Raw genomic sequence first — 17912 nt, 5'->3', positions numbered from 1 at the left:
GATGATCGGAACCCAGTTCGTTTGTCAAATCAACGTTGTTTATAATATTTGTCAGGTTTGCCGTATGTAGTAATATGTCTGGTGTCGAGTCCTGGTTTTCTGGTATTAAAAATGTCGGCGGTGTTTGTTTTTGTATAAAGTCTGAATTGTTTAGGAATCTGGCCAGCTGTACTTTTTTGTTTCTGTTTACGTTAAAGTCTCCAATTATTATAGCATACTTGTAGAGGCATGCTTTAGTCAGAATGTTTTGTTCAATGTCTGAGTGAGGATGGATATATACGAGGAATATGTGGATTTTGTCGTCCAGGTAAGGTATTGTAAAGTGAAGGCAGTCGTTTAGTGGGTTGTTTAGAGAGGGAGGGTTTGCCTTTCCCAGTTTTATTTTCGGTTTTAGCAACACTGTGGCCCCTCCTCTAGCGTTATCAAGTGTGTTACCATGTCTGCAGATAAACTGCCAGTCTCTGTTCTTGAAAATATTTTAGTTAGATTGGGCATGCCCACATCAGTATCCAGCCTAATTTTCAAAACTCTCCTATTTATACTTTTTCCAATATCAATCGATGTCTTTCGTCGTGGGACACCCTGTATAGAATTTCCCTAAATTTAGGGGAAAAGTGCAAACCGTGGCAACACCGCATCCTAGGGGTGTCCCAAACTTACCCCCCTAATACGAAGTCTCAACCCTCTAGGCCTTAAAATAAGGGAGTTACCTATTTGACCCCATGTAAAATGCAAATCCACAAAACAGCTACTTTGGGACATGTCTCGGTATCTTTAAACTTGGATCGGCGTATCGGATGGAATGTTCGCGATACAATAAACGTTTACTGGACGTATAGCGGGAACATTCTGTGCATACAGGAACATTCGAGAATCGATCACCCACACATATATAAACCTACCGAGCCGATGGACAGTCAGTTGTGAGTTGTGAAATAACAGTGGCGCGATAAAGCAAAGAGCGAAGTAGTGAAAAGTGGTAAAAGTGACTTTAGTGGTTTAAAAGTGATTTCTAGTGTTGTAAATTGTTGTGTAATTAGTAAATAAAGCTTGTTGAATTTATTCAAAGTCTCACTTATTAAAAAGAACCCAGTAAAGTGTAACAATACTAATTCATGATGGTACCTTATAAAAAGAAATATAATTAGGTTAAGTTAAAATAAGTGTGCAATTTAGTTGTGCATGTAGTAAGTACCTTGCGGTGTGCACGCCAATGCACACAACAGGTTCATTTGTATCAATTGATGTTTTCAACCTCTTTCCTAGCATCCCACCACTCGATTGTTTAAACTTTGTCCGAGATCTGTTGTCTGCCTCCGAAGGTCTGGACCCTTTCCAGGTGGAAGACTTACTAACCCTAGTGGCTCTGGTACTGGATCAAAACTTTTTTCAGTTCAACAACACCTTCTATTCACAGTCTGGGGGCCTGGCTATGGGTTCATGTCTTTCCCCTCTACTAGCAGAAATTTTTATGTCCAACATTGAACATTCCCTAGAATCCTACCCCTCCTTCAATAAAATAGTATTTTTCAAAAGATATGTGGATGACATTTTTTGTATTTTTGACGGGTCCCCTAATGACCTTCAACAACTATTCATATTTCTTAATAATTTACACCAATCAATCTCATTCACCATGGAATTAGAGTCATCCCATAAACTACTTTTCCTTGATATTTTGCTTTACAGGTCTTATAATCACATTGAGTTTTCCATTTATCACAAACCCACCAGTACTGACTGCATTATCCCCTTCCAATCCAATCATCCTCTCAGTCAGAAGGTTGCGTCCCTAAACTGTTTCTTTAACCGCCTATTTAACATACCAATGTCTGAAACAAACTTTAACTTAGAACTTTCTTGGATCAAAACAGTTGCAACCAACAATACATTTTCCAATACACTAGTCAATAAAATTTATTTATCTACAACAGTTACATAATATCGTAATTTCGCACTATTTTCAGTGTCATAATGACGTTTATTACCGCACTAGTGCTTTTTTGAATCTATTACCGCACTAGTGCGTTAATAATCGGTGAACAATTTGTTTGTACATCTGGAGTTCTGTTGCCTCCACTATCTTGCTTCTTGTTAATATTAATATTAAAAGTAACTTTTAGTTAGATATTTTTTAATTAAAAAACATGACATACAATTACATGAAAACTCAATTATTATTAGGATAAATATTAATGGTAAACTCTTTACAATTGGATAAATTAATGCCATATGTTGACATGCCTAACAAGTTGCTGAAAATATTTTTATTTATTTTTTTAATTTTTTTAATTTTTATTTTTTTTATTTATTTTTTTCAATTAATTATTAAAATAATAATCGTTGTAGATAAAATGTTATCTACAACAGTTACATAATATCGTAATTTCGCACTATTTTCAGTGTCATAATGACGTTTATTACCGCACTAGTGCTTTTTTGAATCTATTACCGCACTAGTGCGTTAATAATCGGTGAACAATTTGTTTGTACATCTGGAGTTCTGTTGCCTCCACTATCTTGCTTCTTGTTAATATTAATATTAAAAGTAACTTTTAGTTAGATATTTTTTAATTAAAAAACATGACATACAATTACATGAAAACTCAATTATTATTAGGATAAATATTAATGGTAAACTCTTTACAATTGGATAAATTAATGCCATATGTTGACATGCCTAACAAGTTGCTGAAAATATTTTTATTTATTTTTTTAATTTTTATTTTTTTTATTTTTTTTTCAATTAATTATTAAAATAATAATCGTTGTAGATAAAATGTTGTACGTAACACGTAGGATATGTTATTAACGCACTGTGTGATTACACGACTTGGCCTGCGGCCTCGTCGTGCAAATTTTCACATGCGTGCGTTAATAACATTCATATCCTACTTGTTACGTAAATAACTATTTAACCATTTAAAAAAAATTGTTAATAAGAAATTAATTCACCAAGACACGTCTGAAAATCCAAAATTCTTTTCCATTCCCTTTTTAGGTCACAACACACTCTCTGCATCATTAGTGGTTGAAACTTTCTTAAGTTTATCTTTTTTGGGTGCCATATTGTGATAAAAATAATAAGAATTAATTCAATGTACAAAAAAACGTGGAAAAGGTAAATGGTATTATACATAATCAAACAGACTGTAAAGGGTGCGATGTGCCAACACAGAAAGAAGGTATCGTGAAAACTTCGAAAAAACACCGAAAGTTTATATTGAAATCAGCTACCGAAGCTTGAACTCCAAAAGGATGGCACACGACACTTAACTCCGTTTCAGTTGCACAAAAAAACATGCAGTGTTACGGGTTTTTTTTGGCAAAAGGTTTGTTTTCTTTGATTTTGGGGGGGTACTTACATTTTGCTATTCTACTGCAATTTACAGTAGGCCGGCTGTCACAAATTACCTTTTTTTTAACTAATTCACGCACTATCTGAGCAAGTAAGCAAAATGTTTCACTTCTTCTAAAGTAATCTAACATTAAAGATAGTAATAACATAAAACTTTAATTTCACTAAATAAATACATGTAAACATTCTCTGGTTTGACATTGACATGATGGTTCAGCGACGGTTGACTGTATTGATTGATGTATTGATTTTGTGGTTTTGTATTCTGTCATATTTAGAGTTCAAATTAACGACCAATGGTAAAATAGTTTTATCACAGGTGTCTATTTTGACCAATTGCAGCTTAACTTAAGAATGGTCTAGAATCTAGTTTAGGCAAACTGCCATTTTCTTTTTGGGTTTTGATTCCACATGGTGGACACTAACCATTAACGCTTGAGCGGATTTTTCAAATCAAAGTAGGTTCATCAGTCTTTAAAAATATAGAATTAAGTTTCTGAAATACCTTCTTGGGGATTTAAAGAAAAGACTTTGGTAAATTCCTATTTTGTATTGCCAGGAAAAGCCCATCAACAACTCGGGTAAGTTTAAGTTGCAATTGTGCTTGTAGATACTCACTTAATGTAGGTTGCTATTGTCAATCCTAGCGTGCTTGACGGTCATTGTAACTAGAACATGTTTTCTAGGCTTTTTCCTTTCCCACTTTTACCTCCGGTGCTCCACAAGGAAAACAGCACTTGACACAATCGATCACCAACTCAACGAACACCAGCACATACACTTGCAATCAGCCCTTGTTGAGAGTTTAAGCTGTCCTGATTAGTTGACACATTAGGCCTGCCTGTGCAGCATTAACTGAAGTGTCCAGGGAGTATTAGCAATCTTGAAATAAGGTCAGTCTAGTCATAAGCAGATCTGCAGGCTGCAAACACAGTTTCCTGGTCTCTGATTCACCATTGAGCACAAGTAGTCGATATATAGTAGTAGTAAGGAACTTTGACATCTTCCATTACCAGTGAGGGTGTGCTTACTAAGATTTTTGGGTTTGTAAGCTCACACTAAATGCATTTAGTTGGGGTCCAGTGCTGCTTGAAAGCCCAAGTTTGTCTAATTTGATCTAAAATATTTGATTGAAGGTTACCTTTTTCTTTTGCCAACCTTCTGTGAACACAATCTAACACTCACCTATCCAGACTTGTACCGTAGTTAAGGTTCCGTATTCCCAAATACCCAACTTTGAGTCCATCATTAAAATAACCATTTAATCTCCCTTTTTGTAAACTGATTTGATTACAAATAGCATACACAACATGTGGAACATATTGCTGTGCTTTTAAACTTGACATTTTAAGGTTAGGTTCTGAATTGTCACTCAGTACATTAACCGTATACTTTTAATTTTTGACAGTCGTTAATTTTGTTTTTAAATAAAGAAGAGGCCTTTGCCATAAAACGGGGTACTTGGTGGTATTATTTAAGATTTGTATTTTGCATTACTGATATTTGGTCTAGCGTTTGGGGATTTCCCGCTTTAGCGTTCGTTTACTGCTCTTCTCAAGCCCTACACGACGGTGCAAAGTGGGTGGCGCCATTGAAATTTAGCTTGTTAACCTACACCACTCTCCGTGAGTAGTTAGCCTGGGGCATTCACCGAGTGGCTTGAAGAGGTCCCGTGACCACCCAATCTTGTTTTGTAAAATAGAATCTTTCGGTTAGTATGTTCCAATCTAGCAAATTCTATTGTTACAGCAGGTGTTACCTTGGACTCCAGAATGCAGAAAGGCTTGTATTTTTTCCTTAGCACTGTTTCCTTCTGTATGAAAATACTTGGCTATTATGCTTTTAAACTTGATTTCCTTTGCTTCAATGTTTCAAAGCCTTTTCTCGCTATAGACTTTGCTATAATTATAAGCAATAATGACGTCCAGAACTTAATGGAGTTCCAAAGATTCCCATTTAGATGTGCATTTAACGCACGCCTAAAAACACAATGTTAATGGTTCGAAATACGTCGAACTTGCCGGTGACTGCTGATTTAAAACTTGTTTAAATCAGGCTCGAATGACCAAATATGTTCGGGCTTTACTGGCCCTAATGTTAATTGAGTGGACTGTATTAAATGAAAACGGATTGTTACTGATAAATGAAAATGCCCAGCTCCACCTTGAACGGTATATTAATGAAATAAACGTATTAATAACGATGGGGGGCTGGGGTGTCTACTAAAAAATGCTAATAAACCGTGGCAAACGATACCAACGGCTTGGGGCTTCATAGACAACTCCTGCGGCGGTGCGGCCGACCGCCGTAACAGGTGATGGCGCTGGCGCATCGGGCGTTTGCTGCTTGTTGCCAACGTGTAGTCAGAAAAAACGGCGCTGTTGCCACTAATAAAAATTCAGCTAGGCGATTCTAAACGTAAACATGCTGAATACTTCACTTCTTTTCCATATGTATGATAAAGCATAACTTTTATATTGACTTAAATAATCCCAAAATAACCCAACAAGAAGTAATCCAAGAAGAAGCCCCTTGGAAACTTGTATGAAAGGAAATCAGAGCTCCATCTGTCAAGCCAGAAGGCACTTGAAGGACTTAGAAGACGCAATAGATGAAGAAATGAGGCTATACAGGGCAAATTGGTACTCAGATGAAGAAGCACCAAGGTCACTAAGAACGAAACGCACATTTTCGTTGGGATTCATAGCGGACGGCCTGAGCTATTGCTGTGGTGTAGCAACACAGGAAAAAATGGACTCTATGTCTATGGAGGAAAATAAACTAGAAGCCCACATAACAGCACTTCATGACAATATGGGGGAGGTCCTGAAATCATTAAGCTTGCATTCAGAGGAACAAAATCGATGTCAAGAGGAAACAAATAAAACAATAAGAACAACAGAAACCAGGATGGTCCTCCACAGTTTGGAGGAATTCCTGAGTAAAGAACAGAAAGGGGGTGAATGGGTGTCAGATATGATCCAAACTAATTTGGAGGCAAATCTAGGGACAGCTACCAGAATTATTCTCTTATTGAGAAAAATGCGGAGCCAGACAGCATTCCAGGAGTGTAGACAGAAACAAATACCCATGGCACTAATAAAACCAGAAACACTACTGTCAGACTTGGGGAAAATAGAGAAAGAAATAAATAAAAATGGATTCGAACTTGCCATATCAATCCACCAATTGTCATCATACTTCCGCCTGCCCATCAGTGAATGCACGTTCTCCGAAGGTTTGCTGGTGGTGCACATAAAAATCCCGCTTATCTCTCGAGGCAGTCAGTGGCGTCTATTCCAGTTACTAACATCCCCATTTGCATGGGAAAAGCAGACATGCACGATCAGACACGCACCACTAATGATGGCAGTAGCCACTACAGAAACCCGAACCATACTAAAAGAAGTAACAGGCATTGCACTTCACGAATGTAAACCATACCAAGACAGGTTATGCTACTTACCGAGATTCGCGGGGGATCAGACACAAGGCCCTACCTGTGCACGCAAGCTGTTCCACGGAACCACAGTTGAAGACATCGCTGAACACTGTCCAATGCACTGTCATCAGTCAGACCTCATGATCATATCGGAAATTGGGTCAGAAGAATTTCTGCTGACACACCCCAAACCCAACACCACAATTACATGCCCTCAGGATTCACTTAACTTGCAAACTGAAATGCTAAACATACCAGGGGCATTAAGGATAACCCTACCTTGTCAATGCCAGCTAAGCGTAAATAACGAAGTCATGATCCAAAAACGCTTCCCTTGCAAATCTGACAAGTCAATGGCCGCCATTAAGCACATTTTACCGGCCGCGTGGACAAACCTAAAAACGTTTGTGCTAAAACCAACAAATAACCAAGCATATTTACCTACCTTCCAAAATTTTTCGGAGTGCCTAAACGGCAATTGGACAACAGACCTGCCGCATTTTAATTTATCCTCAGAAAGAACGCTAAGACAGACGTTAGAAGAAAATTGGAACAAAATCCCAAGGCCCAACACCAACACCGTGCACAACGGAAACCATTCCTTCATGTTTTTATGGAATATCACCTTGTCCCTAGCTGTAATTTACCTGCTCCTCAGACGGCCGGCCATAATGGCGGTCACCCACGCGGTGCCAACAAGTGCATCAACCATGGCAATGCCCTGCCCGCCAACAGACAACTCATGGTTGCTGATACCTGGTCAACAGGGGCACTAGTCATCACATTAATCGTATATAGCTTAATAAAACATTTTCTCACCTCCAGACGAACTAGCCACAGGCACAAAAGGGTCAATCAAGACGAAACCAACCAGCTCACCAGCGACGGCAACAGCAAAGAAATGGTGCCAGAAGCAGTACGTGGGCAGAACACCTTCGTCATCAAAATTGACGATTCATCCGACCTGGCGCATGAGCTAGAAAAAGGTGTGGTCTGCCAACTTGAGCGACAAGTGACTGACACCAATCTGGCACAAAGCCAACACAGCAGGATAAATAAGGATTAAATAAGTACTAGATAAGACATGGCTTTAATAAAATTTTTTTATTTAATAATAAAAATGGACAATTGGCCTCCGAAGCCGCGGGGTGAAGGTGAGCAGACATAGCTGCCCACAACATGGCCTCTCGTACACCACAATGTGTCCGGCGGGGAGTACGGGCGGCCAGTCCTCACCCCAGACCTTAAAAAAATAGACCGTCGCTCGGAACCCCTAACACAAAACAGTGGTAACAATACACATATAAAGGTATACAGAATACTTACGCGGGGGAGGTCTGGCAATCGCCGACGCAAAAAGGAGTTCACCCTGCGACGCACGAGGCGCAGGGTTAAAGGCATCCCACGTGAGTCTGACACAAAAACAAGGGAAGAAAAAAAAAAAGAAAATTTAGAAAAGAACCAAGGAAAAAAAAAAAAAAAAAAGGGGAAAAAGGGGGTATTTTGTCACTCACCAACGAAATCCATTTTGAATCGTATCGGTATCGGAAAGGCTTCGGAGACCAATTAACCCATAAATCAGAGTAATAAGAAAAAGGTAGACTATGCATCGTAAGGGAATTTTATAGGGTAACAAAAACATTTTTATACATAACATAGTTTTAAAAAAAATATAAACATATTTTGCATGAGACCGGGTCACTCTGCGACAGCGCCACCTAGCATACAACCCAAACAACGGACCACCGGCCAAAAAGGAAGTCTCAACGTGCACCAATAGACGGCAGCACCAATACGATCTGGGAACTGGTAGCCTTGGTATCCGTGAACTGAGTAGCGGCCAAGGATGCTGGACCGTTCAGACAAGCCTTCAGGCGCGTAGCGTGATTAATGGTTTAGATTATAAGACTTTGTATAAATAAAGGATTCGTTCCACCACATGAACCCACCTGTTAGCACATAAGCAATGTTAGACTTATACGATTAGGGTATTTTAGTGTCCGGGGCGAACACTTCGTAGGGGAGGGGCATGTAACATAGACATTACGCTAGGTGCCGTTACCTTAGGTTGCCCCGGTCTCCCCCAGTACCATGTTTGTGTCAGCAAGATTGGCGAATTGGGGTCATAATGTGAGTATAAATACTGTACTAAAAGCACGTACAGATTACTGATCTCTGGGTTAGTCTGGGTATGCCTATTGTGGAACTTAACGTGGAGCAGTAGGTGACCAAGTGCCACACCCCAGATCAGCCCTAGCAAAGGAAATAGTGTGGGCGCGCAGCTTAAGTTGCCGTTCCAACTTACCTCCCTTTATTAGGTTCTTCACGTCTTTGCCGGCTCGGTGAATGCCCTCGGACCTAAGTCTAGGGTTCATTCACCACCGCTAAAGCGCTGCCCTCCGTGTATCTTCAGCCTAGCCAGTTTCACATCATGCTCCCAGCCATCTTGACCATCTGGGGGTAAGATGACTACCTAGACAATAAGGCACATTTACTTAATAAAAGTGGGTTACCTGTGGAATCCTGCGTATTCTTCCCCCTCAACCAACCCTTAACGTGACAATATTTGTGTTTGCAACACCTAATGAATTAGTTAGGTCTTCTGTGATACCTTTGATGCTAGTGGCTCGAGAAAAATCAACTATTTGATCAGGATTTACTGATAAACGTTTGAAAATTGATATGTCAGCTCCGGTGTCTACTAGTAGCGTACTAACGGAACCAGTCATTTCTAACTCAACTTTCACAAAATTTGAAAATGTCAGACTAAAACTATATATGGTTACATATCGCCCAACCGAGCCGCTTCTTGGCTCGATTGGTGCTCCAATCCGTTTCCCGACTCCGGGCCAAACAAAAAAGCCAACAAAATTAGGACTAGAGCCTCTATAGTACCTAGCAGATGTGTTACCACGATTAAAACCTCTATTAAATGCGCCTCTGCTTCTATTACTGCCTCTAAATTGTTCTCTATAATTATTAATATTGTTTCCAAAATTATTAGAATTTCTATTGTAACTGTTAGAATATCTATTGAAACTCCTATCGAAATGCTGGTTATAATTATTATTACGTGGACCTGTGCCTCTAAAGTGACGTCGCGCATTATGAAAATTGTTTTGCCTAAACTGAAAAATATTTGCCGAAGACGGTGCCAACGAACTAACATTCACAAACTTAGTAATAGTTTCCTGTACCGAAGAAAACGTGCCAGCCTCCATTATTAATCGAACTCTTTCACTACTGACATTTTGGCTAAATGCTCGCACAGTATTTTCAACCGTGTACCGTTGGGCAACTTCCGCTGGTACGCCCTCTGTAATATAGGCTGATTGTAATTTTTGCGCTAATGCGTCCACTTCAGAAGCATATTTTGCGGCTTCTTTATCGTTTTGTTTCAGATGTAAAATTTTTGCTGTCAATAATTGTGAAGTTTCGCCTTTAATCGAATTTTGAAGTTTAATAATTATGTCGTCAATTGTATTTTCATTCGTAATAAGACTTCGCGCTTTTCCGGTCAAACGAGTTTTCACGAAAGCTACGAGATGGGCTCAAAACGGCGACCGGCCAACACAGCGACCGGTCAGAACGGGAAACGCGCAAACGGTCTAATCGTCAAGAGGTATAATCGAAACCGAACGCAACCGAACGTAGTCGGATGACGTCTTTGGTTGGATTGCACCAATTTAGAAAATTTGGAAGTAAACAAACTAATAATATAGAATACATTATTATGCAAGAAAAACATTAGAAATTGAGATGTTGAGAACAAGACAGTATTTATTTGATTACTATATGTGATCAGTCACTGGGTTAGCATAGGTTCACCTAGCATTTTTTTTAATTTTAGTTAAAAAATAACCATTGCGATGTAACCACCTTACTGATACTTTATGTAATCGGCCACTGGGTTAGCATAGGTTCACATGAGCATTTTTTAGTTATTACATTTAAAAAATAACACCTATCTTAAATACGATATGAAATTACTTTGGTGCGGGCAGTCAAAAACTAGTCTACCGGCGCATCGACGAGTGTGCCCGATGTCGATTATACCAGCTGACGAGTGTGCCCAATGACGCCGCCCCGTCAGAACAGCGACATGAGAGATCGGGATGAGCGTAAGGGCGACTTCGGCAATCTTCGGTTTTACTGAGAGTTTAACCAAGATGGCGAGCGCGGCGGTCGCAAGTAACGTTCGTCTCCAAAAAACAACTAATCCTACCGCAATAAACTGTTTTTATTGTTTAAAAAGTGTATCAAACAGTCCAATTGAGTGCCAAAAATGTAAGGAAACATACCATCCTTCGTGTTTTAAACGAGCACAAGAAAAGAAAAACTCAACATGCCGACATGAACAGTACACAGCCTTGGCAGATATGGCTCCTGCGAACGAGCCATCCGACCGGGAAGCACTTCTTCAAAGAATTATCCAAGAACTGGAGGATAAAAATAGCCTGTTAGCTGAAAACTGTGAGCTTCTTAAAGAGAAAATAGGTTTTCTTGAAGAAAAACTCAAAAAGCCAGGTTATGGGTCTAACTTCGGTGTCAACACTGTCAACACTGTCAACTCTCAGCGGGAAAATCGAACCACATCAGTAGTTCAAATGAACGAAACAACAGCTGACAATCAACAAAGACCACCAGTAAAGAAGAACAACCACAACGACAACATAACCACACACTCATTGGACCTAAATAAACAGCACCTGCTTAAAAACGAACAAGTCCACAATAAAAAAACCCAAATAATAAGCCCTGCTGCTGTTCAACAGGCAGTGGAATATGCAACCACAGCAAATCAAAACAACACTGACGGTAAAAACGGCGAATGGCAGTCCCAGCACCGCAGACGATACAGAAACCAAAATAGCACCCCAAAACAAAAAACCCTAGGAACTTCAGAAGCCTCAAATAACTTTATGGGCGTTAAAAAAAAAGTTTGGATTTACCTATACAGAGTACAGAGATCTGTTAGCTCCGCTCAGGTACAAGAATTCGTTACAAAAAAGCCTGGATATGAATCGCTTAGCATTCAAGTCACCGAACTCCCTACTGATGAAACAAAAAACAAATGTTTTCTTGTTACAGCACCATTTTCACAGAAAGAAGACATGTATAGCCCAACTTTCTGGCCCAGAGATGTTGGTATCAAAAGATACGATTTTCGCATTCAAGCAAATTATAAGAACCAAAAGACGCCACATTTTTAATATGCACACCTAGCAACAAACCAGACTCACCTATCTCAGGAAACCAAGGGCCGCCAATGGAAACTGGGAGAAGTACAATGGAAGACTTCAACATGATGTTTCTGAATATCAGAAGCCTATCAAAAAAACTCGATGAACTGGAACTACAAATTCAAGGTAGGAATGTTGATGCTATCCTGCTATGTGAACACTGGCTAACTGAATCTGCAATGAACAGCTGCAAATTACCACAGTATAACTTATCTGGATACTTCTGCCGATCACAATCAGGAGGAGGTGGGACCCTAATCTATACAAAAAGTAACTATGTCACAAAAAAAATCATGCATTTGAACAACTTGTCTATTGATAGACATTGTGAAATCACAGGCGTTGAGGTTATAAATGTAAATATTGTCATTGTATGCATTTATAGATCGCCGAGTGGCCAACTAGATCTTTTCTTCCAAACTCTTGACAAAATTCTTGAACTCCTCAATCAGAAAAATAAAAAGATTTTAATTTATGGGGATTTCAACATAGATTTGCTCTTAACAGATCAGGCCACACTGGAATTCTCACAATTATTGAACTCTTATGGCCTTAAATACTTAGTGAATAAACCAACAAGAATCTCAAAAATATCAAAAAGTAGTTGTCTGGATAACTGTATCACTAATGCTTCAATAGAGTCTAACTGGTCTCTATGGGACACATACATGTCTGATCACATGGCTATCACTAACACTTACAGATATAAAAAAAAAGACATTACTAATAACCGCACATCCGTAAAAGTTTTCAGACCCTTTTGCACAGAAAATGTAGCATTATGTGTTACCACCCTAAGAAACACTGACTGGGCGTCACTCCTAGATCAACCTGATATAGATTCTACTTTCAATGTTTTCCTGGACATTTTCCTTAGAATATTTGAGAGCAGCTTTCCTCTAAAATCAAAGACATATCATTGTAGCAACAAGAATAAGAACTGGTTCAACAATGAACTTAAAGCACACAGAGACTCCTTAAACTTACTCACCACTTTTGACAAACAAAATCCAAATGTCAACCTGACACAAGTGATAAAACAACAAAAACACCTATACAGGTCCAAAATAAATCAAGCAAAAATTAAATTTTTCACTAGCAAAATTGAAAACAACACCAATAAACCAAAAGTAATCTGGAACATAATCAATGATTCCAAAATCAAAGACAACACCAACATACAAACCACACTCTCCCCAAATGAACTTAACACGTTTTTTGCCAATATATCGGACACTATTTCAACCAATCTTCAGAGGTCTGGGGCTGATCCCACACACATCACCTCAAAAATCATACACAACAATCATACCCTATTCTTAGCACCTGAGTCTCCTACAAGTGTTATGACAATCGTGAAGAGCTTAAGCGACAGCACAGCTAAAGATTTATTTGGCCTCAGTAACAAAATTCTAAAACAGCTCTCTGAAGGTCTCGCGCTGCCCCTCTCCATTATCATAAACAAATGTTACATCTCTGGCAGTTTCCCCAGTAAACTAAAAACTAGTAGAGTAATCCCCATCTTCAAAAAAGGTGAAGAAAACGACCCAAGTAACCACAGACCTATTTCCTTAGTCCCGGTTCTATCTAAGCCCATCGAAATCAGCCTAAACAATCGCCTGACCGCTTTCCTGGAGAGAAGTAATCTCCTCTCGGCGCGTCAGTTTGGCTTTCGGAAAAAAAGATCCACTGCGGACGCGTTGAGGGCTCTGGTGGGCCACATAGTTGAGCGGTTCGAGGGGGGGGATTCTGTGTTGGCGATCTTCTGCGACCTCTCGAAGGCGTTTGACTGTGTGTCACACCGGATCCTACTTAGCAAACTTGTATACTATGGCATTAGGGGCAACTCGCTACAACTTATTCAGTCATACCTTTCAGACCGCTTCCAGCTGGTCGATATCGCGGGCAGCAGGTCGGAGGCTCTCCGTGTACACGCAGGTGTCCCGCGGGGGTCTATACTCGGACCCCTATTATTCATCTTGTATGTAAATGAACTACCTTCCCATCTCTCGAATCTGACATCGGTTCAATATGCAGATGACACAACCCTTCTTGATCATCATTGTAACACTGCTCAGCTCCACGTGGAAGCTGCCGCCACTCTTAAGAAACTAAACACCTATTTTGCAGACATCAATCTATGCCTCAACCTCGAAAAAACAGAAACTGTCATATTCTCCTTGAAAGAAAAAGATCAAGGTAAATCTTTCCAATTTTTAGGAGTAATCCTTGACAGCAGGTTGACCTGGAAACACCACACCACCCAATTGACCAAAAGCCTATCTTCGACCCTATTTCTCCTCCGCAGAATCTCACAAACCACTCCAATGGAAGTCTCCCGCACAGCATACATGGGTCTTTTCCAGTCTAAACTATCATATGGCCTATTATTCTGGGGAAATTCGACAGACTGGCAAAAGGTGTTTCTATTACAAAAAAAAGCCATAAGAATTATGGGCAAACTAGGGTCCTTGGACAGCTGCAGAGCTCTTTTTCAAGATCTCCGAATCCTAACCTTACCAGGCCTATACATATACCAGTGTTTGGCATATGTGAAATCCACAATATCAGAATTTGCAACAGTAAGCAGCAGACATCATTATACCACAAGACACGGTGAAAACTTATTAACACAAAGACACAGACTTACCTTAACCGACAAGAGCTATATCAACAACAGCATTAAACTGTACAACTTCCTCCCCAATGAATTAAAAACTTTGCCCTATGCTACATTTAAAACAAAAATAAAACAATTACTTTTAGATCTGTGTCCTTACTCCCTAGATGAATTTTATGTTAGCAATAGTTACACCATATAGGTGATGTTATAGTTGGTTATAGTTATGCTGTATATTGTGTAATCTGTAAAGTATGTGTACCTTGACAATGCTGAACACTGGGTGTGTATTTGAGCAAATAAAGAATTTATTATTATTATTATTATTATTATTACTGGTGGAGGGGGAAATGGCAAATGATCATCGGTTTTCGTTCCTATTCTAACCTCACATTATTAATAATTAAAATATTGTTTTGTTTGGTTGGAAATATCTTGTCTTTGATTATTTTAATATTGCAATAACAGATACTGCAATATATACCTATTTTCTGGCCTCAAACTATCTGTGGTGTTCGTCTACGTGTTGGTGTAATTATTTTTCAGGTTGTGGACGGGAAAAACCACAGACTATTTTAAAGTTTTGGAGATGCTTGTTTATGACTTCAACAATTACAAGTAGGTAGGTATACTATTTGAAATTCCTTTTAGCTGGTATGGGCTTTTTAATGGCTTAATTTAGGAAGCCGTCAAGTAGTGATGTGTATTATTTTGTTGTTGAATAATAATATTAAATCATTTGAAAATAAATAGGTATTACCTTAAATTGAACTGATTATGTTTACAGGATAAAGGATTACTCCAAAGGCTCTGAAGATTTGGTCTTTTGCAACAATAAGAATAAACCAGAGCAACCATTAATGTTACAGATGGTAAGTTTTACTAGAATTTATTGTGATTACATAGTTATTTATTTTTGTATTGTTTAGGTTGACAGGGCACTACTGAAATCCAATGTGGAATGTTTTGGAAGAGGGTACCTACTTTTAAGGCAACATTTTAAACAATGAAGTGTAATAACCAGTGTTTGAACTGTATTATTTAAATAATACAGCTAGATATCTATACTATAGCTGTTACTCCTTATGGTTTTATTATGTTATTTGTAATTTACATATACCATTACATTTAGACAAATCTTTAAAAGTGTAGAGGCAGCTTGAAGTCAATATGTGTTTGTATATTATTATTATTTGGACAGGTGTCATCATTTCTCTCCGATATAATTTGTCCCAATATTTCCAAATCCCCAATTCCTTATTAAATTATTTCTGATATATTTCAGTCTAAAATGATTAGGCCCAAAAAGCTGGACATCCAATTTAAAAACAATCTGTTTTTTGTTGTGTAAATGTGTACAAAGACTAACCTAACCTAAAACATCTTATTTTGTCAACATAACCTAATTCTTCGTTTTTCTGCCTTAGCAAAAATGATGGTGATGAGCAAATCACACCTTAGAACTTACAATACATGAATAATATTGCGCTCATGCGCTCTCTGATTATGCATGCCTTATTAATTTTGCGCAATACATCAAATGAAAGAAAAATCTGCTTTTGTTTCATTCAATCCCTATAGTCTTAGATAGATACAGATTTACTTTAACTATTAAATAATACTTTGTTTTTATCTTAGGTAAAAAGTATACACCCAACTTAACAGTTATTGTCACAGCTCAAAGTTCACAGCAATGTAGGTAGTAAATAAATTACCATACAACAGGACTAATAATGAGTTTGTTGTATAATCTACCTTTATTTTCTCCTTATTTGAAAATGTGTAAAATACATCAATTTTATTTAATTTAGTAGTGATATGGAATTTTTTTTTCTCATATTAATTAAATTAAAGCGAGTTTTGCAAAAACCTCTAGTTGTAGACCATTTAATATCCCTATACTTTCAAAGATAGTTATAGATCATTTTGTTTTGAACATAAAAATTCAAATTAATGTAGAATTTTTTTAAGGATTTCATTGTTGTTGAGGTGCGAGAGAAGTGGCAACACCGCGGACCGACAGAGCATCTACAAGTCTTATAAGGTGGACACGAGCCTCCCCTTTGCTCCGTATATTTCAGTTGAAATAAAGTGTAAATCAAAGAAATAAATACAGTCCATTATTATCAACGTTAACATTGGTCCATCGACCGGATTTTGGTGAAGTTTGGAGAAGAATAAACCAAAAACAGTGCCCATATTAGTGAAACTAAAGGCCACATCGACGAAGTTATTAACGCGGTGCAGTCGTGCACTTGACGCCACTTGAAGGAAAACGCAATTTCAAGAAATTTGCGCCACGGGTCAGACGGCAAGTAGAGTTTATTTATTATTTTGTAAAATATACCTTCGACTGTGTCATAAATGGCTAACATTACGGAATTGAAAGCCAAAAGGGGTGCTGTAAAATCCAAGCTAACTCGTTTGAGAACTTATTTACAGGAAAATGTTATAGGAAAAATTAATGTTCCTGATAGTGTATACAATCAGTTACAAGTTAGGTTGGAAAAAACAGAACCTCTTTTCGAAGAGTTTGAAACACTACAGTCAGATATAGAGTTGCTAGATGATTCCGACGCAGGCGAAAATGAAAGAACTTTGTTTGAAAATATATATTTTGAGTTGATTGGCGAGGTTAAGGCTATTTTAAAGGTTCGCTTTGAGAGTTTAATTGCAGTGGATCGGTTGAGTGCGGTTCATGCTGAATCAGTGGTTGGTTCAACGTCTAACGATCAGGTTCGCTCTATGGTAAAATTACCTCCAATATCAATACCAACCTTTGATGGTGATTACAATCATTGGTTAGAGTTTAAGGACATTTTTACAGCACTGGTTCATGATAATGAAACACTCACAAATATACAGAAGTTTTATTACCTTAGAGCTTCTTTAGTGAAGGAGGCTGCTCAAAGTATTAAGTCGTTGCAAGTATCCTCTGATAATTATGCTGTTGCCTGGCAAAGTTTGTCAGATCGTTTTGAAAACAAAAATATGATTATTCACAGTCACATTCGAGATATTTTTGAACATCCTAAGATTGTTAAAGAGTCACACGTTGAGTTAAGAAATTTATTTGACACATACACAAAACATTTGCGGGCTCTTAAAGCATTAGGAGAAGAAACTGAATCTTGGGATCGTTTAATTATATACATTATGTGTAATAAATTTGATGCAGTTACTAGACGCGATTGGGAAAGTTTTAAAATTACAGGCGACTTACCAACGATGAATGATATAAATACATTT

General features: G+C 38.2%; 3 long non-coding RNA genes across 4 annotated transcripts in view; 2 read left to right on the top strand and 1 right to left on the bottom strand.

Moving 5' to 3' along the window:
* Nucleotides 1–17912, top strand: part of LOC145737208 (uncharacterized) — a 183429-nt gene that overhangs the window by 107982 nt on the left and 57535 nt on the right. The gene's annotated exons all lie outside the window — the stretch shown is intronic.
* LOC145737024 (uncharacterized) lies at nt 7566–8939 on the bottom strand. The gene is made up of 3 exons (XR_014180195.1): nt 8863–8939; nt 8127–8749; nt 7566–8073 (listed from the first exon to the last, which is right to left on the bottom strand). It is a non-coding gene; the product is annotated as an uncharacterized LOC145737024 (long non-coding RNA).
* On the top strand, nt 15058–15760 carry LOC145736997 (uncharacterized). 2 transcript variants are annotated; one of them, XR_014180171.1, is made up of 3 exons: nt 15058–15281; nt 15451–15535; nt 15593–15760. It is a non-coding gene; the product is annotated as an uncharacterized LOC145736997 (long non-coding RNA). The 2 variants fall into 2 exon arrangements; XR_014180172.1 differs by having other exon boundaries at nt 15068–15285.

Source organism: Ips typographus, linkage group LG13 (assembly GCF_016097725.1).
Source record: "Ips typographus isolate SLU linkage group LG13, UJ_Ityp_2.0, whole genome shotgun sequence".
Lineage (NCBI taxonomy): Eukaryota > Metazoa > Arthropoda > Insecta > Coleoptera > Curculionidae > Ips > Ips typographus.
Note: the sequence above shows the minus strand (reverse complement) of the source record. Positions and strands in the feature narration are given on the sequence as shown.